Source organism: Sinocyclocheilus rhinocerous, unplaced genomic scaffold (genome assembly GCF_001515625.1).
Source record: "Sinocyclocheilus rhinocerous isolate Xijiao unplaced genomic scaffold, SAMN03320098_v1.1 scaffold1803, whole genome shotgun sequence".
Taxonomy (NCBI): Eukaryota; Metazoa; Chordata; class Actinopteri; order Cypriniformes; family Cyprinidae; genus Sinocyclocheilus; species Sinocyclocheilus rhinocerous.
Window position 1 is genome coordinate 161,441 of NW_015656128.1, and position 7,466 is coordinate 168,906.

Sequence of the window (7,466 nt, forward strand, 5' to 3'; positions counted from 1 at the left end):
TTATTTATAAGTCTTGGCACTGTAGCTGTTCGGTTGCTAAGACCAGAACGGCATGTGTGTCAGGTCACCTTCACTGAGTCATTTGTGTGTGTGTGTGTGTGTGTGTGTGAGCGTGTGAGCATTTATGTGCTTCTGTTGCTGACACGCGTGGTATGAAGTGTGTGTAAATGAGTGTGAATTATTGTGGAGTCAGTCTGTGGGCAGCTGGCCTCTTCTCTCCTCTCACACTGTTTTTATTAGTGTGTTTGCTGAGGCACTCTTTACTAGTACTATCACTTCTGTCTGGATCAAATCACTAACAAGAAGCTTTAAACTTCAGTATTACACTTTGGCCACAAACTTTCAGGAAATTGAAGTGGAATTTGAATTTGAATTTATGACAGGAATAGGAATTTACTGAAGTGTTCAAAGCAATTCAACACAGATTGTGCATTCTGGAAAATGTGTTCTTGCACCCTGATCCACAAAAGTTAATTTATTAAATAAGATTAAATATAAAAACTAAACTAGATGACATTTCAAGCATCCATCCATCATTCAACAATCCATCTATTAATCCATCTATCCATCTATTTATCCATCCATACATCCGTCTATGCATCCATCCATCCATCTGTCTATTCATCCATTCATCCATCCATCATTCAACCATTCATCTATTAATCCATCCATCCAGCCTTCTATTCATCCATCTGTCCATCCATCATCATCCATCCTTCTGTTCATCCATCCATACATCCATCTATTCATCCATCCATTCATACATCCGTCTATTCATCCATCTGTCCATCCATCATCATCCATCCTTCTGTTCACTTGCATTGTGGTAACAGCTTGATTAAATTTCAGCGATATGGAGCAGAGGTGATAGGAAATCTGCTCCTGCTAGCGCAGCGTCATCAGGAATGTCGCCTGTTCTGCACTTTATCAGCTTTCCTTCACAGTCCGTCCCAAATCCTCTCTGGGTGAAATGTTTCACACATGCACTGATCCCAGAGCAGCAGTCCCGCACTCATCCTGATCTGAACTAGAGGAAAGAGCAGAAATACTAGTGTTTACAAACAGCTTCTCTAAACACCTCAAACCAGCTGCCCTTGACATAAATGATATATTGTATTTTTCTTAAAATTGTGACATTTTAATTTAATATGTTCACTTGTTTCAAGCATAAACCTCACTCAAGTTATTTTTAGTTCTCATTTTCTAACAGCAATTTTTGCATTGAAAGTGAAGCGATGACCTTATTTGCTAACTGATTATTTACTTGAACTTTTGATTTCAGCTCCTTTATAATTTGGCACAAAACAGATTGAAATGACAGTGCCAGTTCAGATGATGTGCTGAAATAGTTCTTTATTATCACCATAAAAGCAAATATTATTGTCTTCAGCGGACATCTTAAAATAATAACACAGTATCAAGGTCCAAACTGATGAGCGCGCTGTGATTATTTGCCAGCATTATTTGGGTTAGTTCTCTCTGCTTTTGTTCAACACTGACGTCTGATCCACTTTCACACTCGCACTGAATCAATCGCTCATCTCTGTCAGGTTTGCTCACGGCATGAAACTAATTTTGTTGTCTTTTGGCAGCCCGATCACAAGTGACCTGCAATGTTTACCCAATATTTAGGTTATTCACCTGCCAAACACTGAAGGAGGAATCCAGAAAAATAAACTGCTCCCTCTAAGAGAGTTTTGCATGTGTTGTCTGTGTTGTTTTCATAGAATATAAGATTTGTTTTAATTTTTTTTGCTAGTTTTAAAAGAATTGTTCACACAAAAATTTAAATTAGCTGAAAGTGTCCTCACCATCGGGCCATCAGTAGATGAGTTTGTCTCTTCATCAGATTTGGAGAAAAGTGTCATTCCATCAGTGTCTCAGCAATGGATGCTCTGCAGTGAATGGGTGCCGTCAGAATGAGAGTCCAAACAGCTGATAAAAACATCACAATAATCCACAAGTAATCCACAGCACTCCAGTCCATCAGTTAACATCTGATAAAAACATCACAATAATCCACACCACTCCAGTCCATCAGTTAACATCTGGAGAAGACAAAAGCTGTGTTTATAAGAAAAAAATCCAGCATTAAGGTGTTTTTAACTTTAAATGGACGTTTCCAGCTAAAATATGAGTCCTTAATCCATAATAACAAAGTCTATCTCCTGTTGTCTCTCACATCAAAATCCAGCCACATATTTGTTTAGAGCTGTTTTAGCTTGTAAACGGTGCTTGATCTGTGCAGATTTCTCTCCTGATTCAGACCAGAACACTTTTTTCATGGGAGGAGGCTTTATTATGGATATGGCTCATATTTTAGCAGGAAGCAATGGTTTGAAGTTTAAAAACGTCTTAATGCTAGATTTGTTTCTTACAAACATGCAATTTTTGTCTTCTCCAGATGTTAACTGATGGACTGGAGTGCTGTGGATTACTTGTGGATTATTGTGATGTTTTTATCAGCTGTTTGGACTGAGGGTGAGCACATTTCCAGCTAATGCTCATTTTTGGGTGAAAAATTCCTTGAACAATCACATGCATTCACAAGCTTTCTAAGAAAAGCTCAATTTAGTTTTCTTTCTAAAATGAAGCTTTAAAACTGGTTACATCATTAATGTGGTATTACATATTGGATGGCCTGAGGATGAGTACATTTTGGGTGACTATTCCTTTAAGTATAAACAAGTTAAAAAACAAGTTTAAAAAATCTGCCCATGTAGTAAGACAAAATGCACTTATATTCAAAATATGGTCTTAATATAATTTGCAGCATTGTTTATGTACATTTATCTTATTTCAAGCCCAAAAAGTCTAATTACAAACTCATTAAGAAGCCAAAAAATGATGCAAAATGCACTTTGCATGCAACATTTCCAAATTCAGGGCATTATAAATGAGTTTTCTCCCACATCAGTCCAGCAGATTGGATCTGTCCTGTGAATTCCTCCTGGTTTAGTCGGTGTGTTTCACTATTATCTGATGGGAAGATTGTTGGTATTTTGGTTTTCTTATGTGGGAGAAAATGGACATCTTTGTTTGAGGGTGGGCTGGTCATTATGTCACTTATGAGAACTTGGAATTTGTTTGATCATGTGAGCGTGTCAAAGGTCAAAGAAAGGCACCTTTGCATGTATTAGTCGTCCATCATGTATGCTTCATCTGCTCCACTGAGACCACAGCGGGCCGAGAGCGCGGAAAAGGCCATCTCTGTTTCACCACAAGCCTTTGTGCACTAAAGTTCTGTCCTATACATGACAAAAAGGCCTTTGATTGAGAAAAGAGAAAGGAAGAAGATCCCAGGAGGGACGGGTGCTTTCTTAGGAGACTTCTAGACCCCAGTTAGGTCCGAAATACGTCAGACCTCTAATGTGATAGGGCTCCTTAAAAGCCGGAGTCTTCTGTTTGTGTTGTGCAATAATGTGAAAAGAAGCAGTCTTCGGGTTCAGAAAGAGTCTGTGATCTGCAGCGAGCCCATGAGAGGTGAACACTGAAACAAGTGAAAAATGAAATTGGAAGGTGGTTTGATTTTGCTAAATTCTTTCATTTTTAGTTGAGTCTTATACTTGAAATGTGTAGATTTTCTTACATTAAAATAATCTCACATTTTAGCTTAATATGCAGAAACCCGTATAAGAAAGACATTTGTAAATTTAGGTTGATTTCTGTGATATTTGTTTTGCAATAAATACTTTATATTTCAGTTTTTCTTCTTTAAAAAATTCATAGAATTCAATGTTATTTGCCATTTCTTTGTAATTATTTGTGAAATAATATCAGTTACAAAGAAACGGCAAGTAACAATTGAAATTTGCAAGTGAAATTTTTAAGTCTGAAAAATATGATATAGGATTTACTGACACAATTTTCACTCATGAAATTGATTGAAAATGTCACAAATTATTACAAAGAAACATAACATTGAATTCAATTACAAAGAAACATTGTAACAAAAAAACATGGAATTTAATGTGAAATTTTTAAGAATGACCTACACTGGGATATATGGTATAGGAATTATAGAAACGATATTCACTCAGAAATTGCTCGTTAATTTGCTGGTAACTTTGAGTTCATGTGAAAAAACTGAATTAGAAAGACTGAAATACACTGGAGTCTCAAACCCTTAACTACAGACTAGTGTCCATTCCCAATTTTAAGAGCCCTAAAACTGTGCATTGGTCAAACTTCTAATGTAATGAAACATTTTCATTTCATGCATAAAAATGAATGCATGGCCAATTTTGCATGAATGATTTTGCATGAATGTCCAGCTTTTTGATGGCCGTCAATGGAGAAAGATGCTTTTTGCCTCCTGAAATGATGTAGATACTTTAACTACCAGCAGGGCCAAACATTGGCCCCTTATAATATATGATATTCACATGACATTTACGGTTCAGGTGGAAGAGAATAAGTTTACAGAGCTAAGATGTGCAGGTCTACACTCATGGCTGAATGAGTCAGAAGAGCTGTAGGCTTTGAGATGGAAGGGAATGTGAACAGATTGAACTCACTGGTTTAGCAGATTTACATCATCGTGGCAATATAAGTGAAATATCGGATTACAACTTTGCCAACAGACTTTGCAGATGCAATATTTGTAAGATGTTTATGACTAGTCTCATGTTAATGTGTGTAATGTTTAAATCTTGCAGCTGTACTTTACAAACTGTATATTCTGACATTTATTGCATTTATAATGTTTATTGTCAGTGGCTAAGGACATTACGCTGTGAAAGCTGTTGGAGCTGCACTTACATTGAATACAGATGATTCCTTAACCTATGTCATACCCTTGTCATTATACAAATTTATGTCCTCATTTGTCACAAAAACGCGTGCACACACACACACACACACACACACACACACACATATATATATATATGAAGAGATGTTTAATTATTTCACTTTAATTGCATAGAAAAGGACCTATACATTGCCATTAGAATACATTTACATAACCTAAACATAGGATCCTTATAAAAATGCTTATTTTAGATAAAAATTTCAGACGCCACTTAGGCTTTTGCATCTGAACTATATAATATTTTTTTGTTTGTTTGTTTTTTTAAGTCTCTTTCTAGTAACACTGTTGGTGGTCTTTTTAAAAAATGCAATAAAATATATAGAATTATATTTAAGAAAATTGTGTGTAAAGTATGTTTGTATGTATAGATTTATTGAGTTAAATATTTCTAGAAATATATATAGTTTTTCCAGGAATGCATTTATTTAAATAAATATTATATATATATAGAGAGAGAGAGAGAGAGATTTTTTTTTTTGAAAATTGGAATTTTCAATAAAATATATTATACATATTTTAAAACTCTCTTAGAAAATAAGAAATAAGAATTTAATTGAAGTGTATAAGTAATTTATCAGTTGTTTCTTAATCTCTTTTGCTCTTTATGGTAGGAAAAAGATGTTTTTCTCCGAGTCCTTGGAGAAGCAGTGAACTGTCAGGCTCAGACTGCAGCGTTCAGTGTGAGTCAATTAGAATCGGATTAGATGTTGATACGTGTCGCAGACTGAAGGAGTGAAGCTGGTTTATGTGGGAATGTGAGACACGAGCAATTAAATCTCACCTCAGAGACGCTGAGAACAGACAGACAGACAGAGATCACGGACATCTGCCTTATGAAAATATTATCTCACTGTGTGCGGAGTTTTGTGTGGTGATCTCATGTACAATTACTTGACATTAATATAATGCATATATTTATACTGACTGCTTAGTATCATACTTGATTATGAGATGCACATCTGACTGGGTTATAATGCCATTACACTGCTTTAGCAAAGGGCTAAAGAGATAAATGCTATTGCTTTCTAAGAAATGTTCCAGGTGTAATATGTTCTTTTTAAACTTTTTATATATTAAATTTAAAATAATTGTTTTTTGCAATCAAATTTGGAAAGTGCTACAGAACAGTGTTTTTTTTAGTATTATTTTTATATTATTATAGTATTCATTAATATTTTAAAGTAGCTTTTAGTTTTATATTTTCAGTTTTACTTTAGTTAGGTATACTTTTAGTTTGAGTTTTAGTATTTTTGTTATGTGCATTTGTCATTTCTTTAAATATACATTATATATATATATATAAAAGCTTAAATTTATTTTCATTTAAGTTTTATTAATTTTAGTATGGTAGCGTGTTTCCACCATGGAATAAAAAAAAATAATCAAGTAAAATAGAATTTTTTTTTTAAATAGAAAAAAATAAATAGAATAAAATAAATAAAAATTGGTAATAGAGATATTTTTAATCTCAAAATTCTGACATTTTTCTCAGAGCTTTTTAAATGAATTGTTTTTTATCTTCCATATTTTAGTGCTTCAACATTTGGTTTTCAATTTTCATCTGAATTTTAATTTAATTTTTAATTTAATTTAATTTGATCATTATTTCAATTACTAAAAACAATTTCACTGGTGCAGAAATTACAGACTTCACCTTTGTCTGAAATACTAAAGCATGACAGAATGCGTGTGATTTAAAAAATGAAATGCAGCCATTTATTATTCTACTGGAATGCATTCACTATATCATTAGCAGTTACATCATCATAATATCATCAGTGCATTCTGACAGGTTGACAGAACTGACATTTTCAACGTAAATTAAGATTAAATGGAGATGGCGATTCAGTGATGCTTAGCTGTTGATTTGAGTGTCCAGAGGTCAAATTCATCAATGCTTTCAGCAATAATACACATGACAAACAGCAGCGCTTGCATGAACATACATACACACATATAGAAAAACATACATATAGATAGTGTTAATGTGTGTTATGAGTACAAACATTGCACGTTTCCCTGTTTGTAGAGTCTGCTCGGCCTTTACAGCAAATACTAATCATCATATTCATTTTCTCCAGAAAGAGCGTCAATGCATCACATTTAGTGCGTCTGAGACCCTCAAAGTTTATAAAACACAAATCATGTGTCCTCACAACAGACTCGAACAGAATCTTTTGGATATACAGTATAAGTTTGTGCGCAAGATGCATGACTTCAAGACGTCTACAGCAAGTCGAGATGTGTGTAAATATCATGCCACGGGCTGAGTGTATGTGTTGTGAAACTGTAGTACATTTTAAACAAAATCTTGTCACAGAGAACACACCGCTTTCACTTTGACCATCTCTATTGACTAGCAAAGGGATTTATGTGTCTGTATGAAGCAATGCATGTCTGGGTTAGACTTAGAAATGCAAAAGTAATTGGTTCCCTTTATTTCCACACTTGGCACATTTTTAGGGGTCTGAAAGCAGTTTGCAAAACTGGACAGGAATATAATATATACATACTGAATATATATATATATACATACTGTATGAAATAATTTATATGTATGCATATATAAAAATGTAATTTTACATATACAGTATATAGAGTGCATGTCTATCACATTATAAATAATTATAAATAATATCATACAGTTTATATA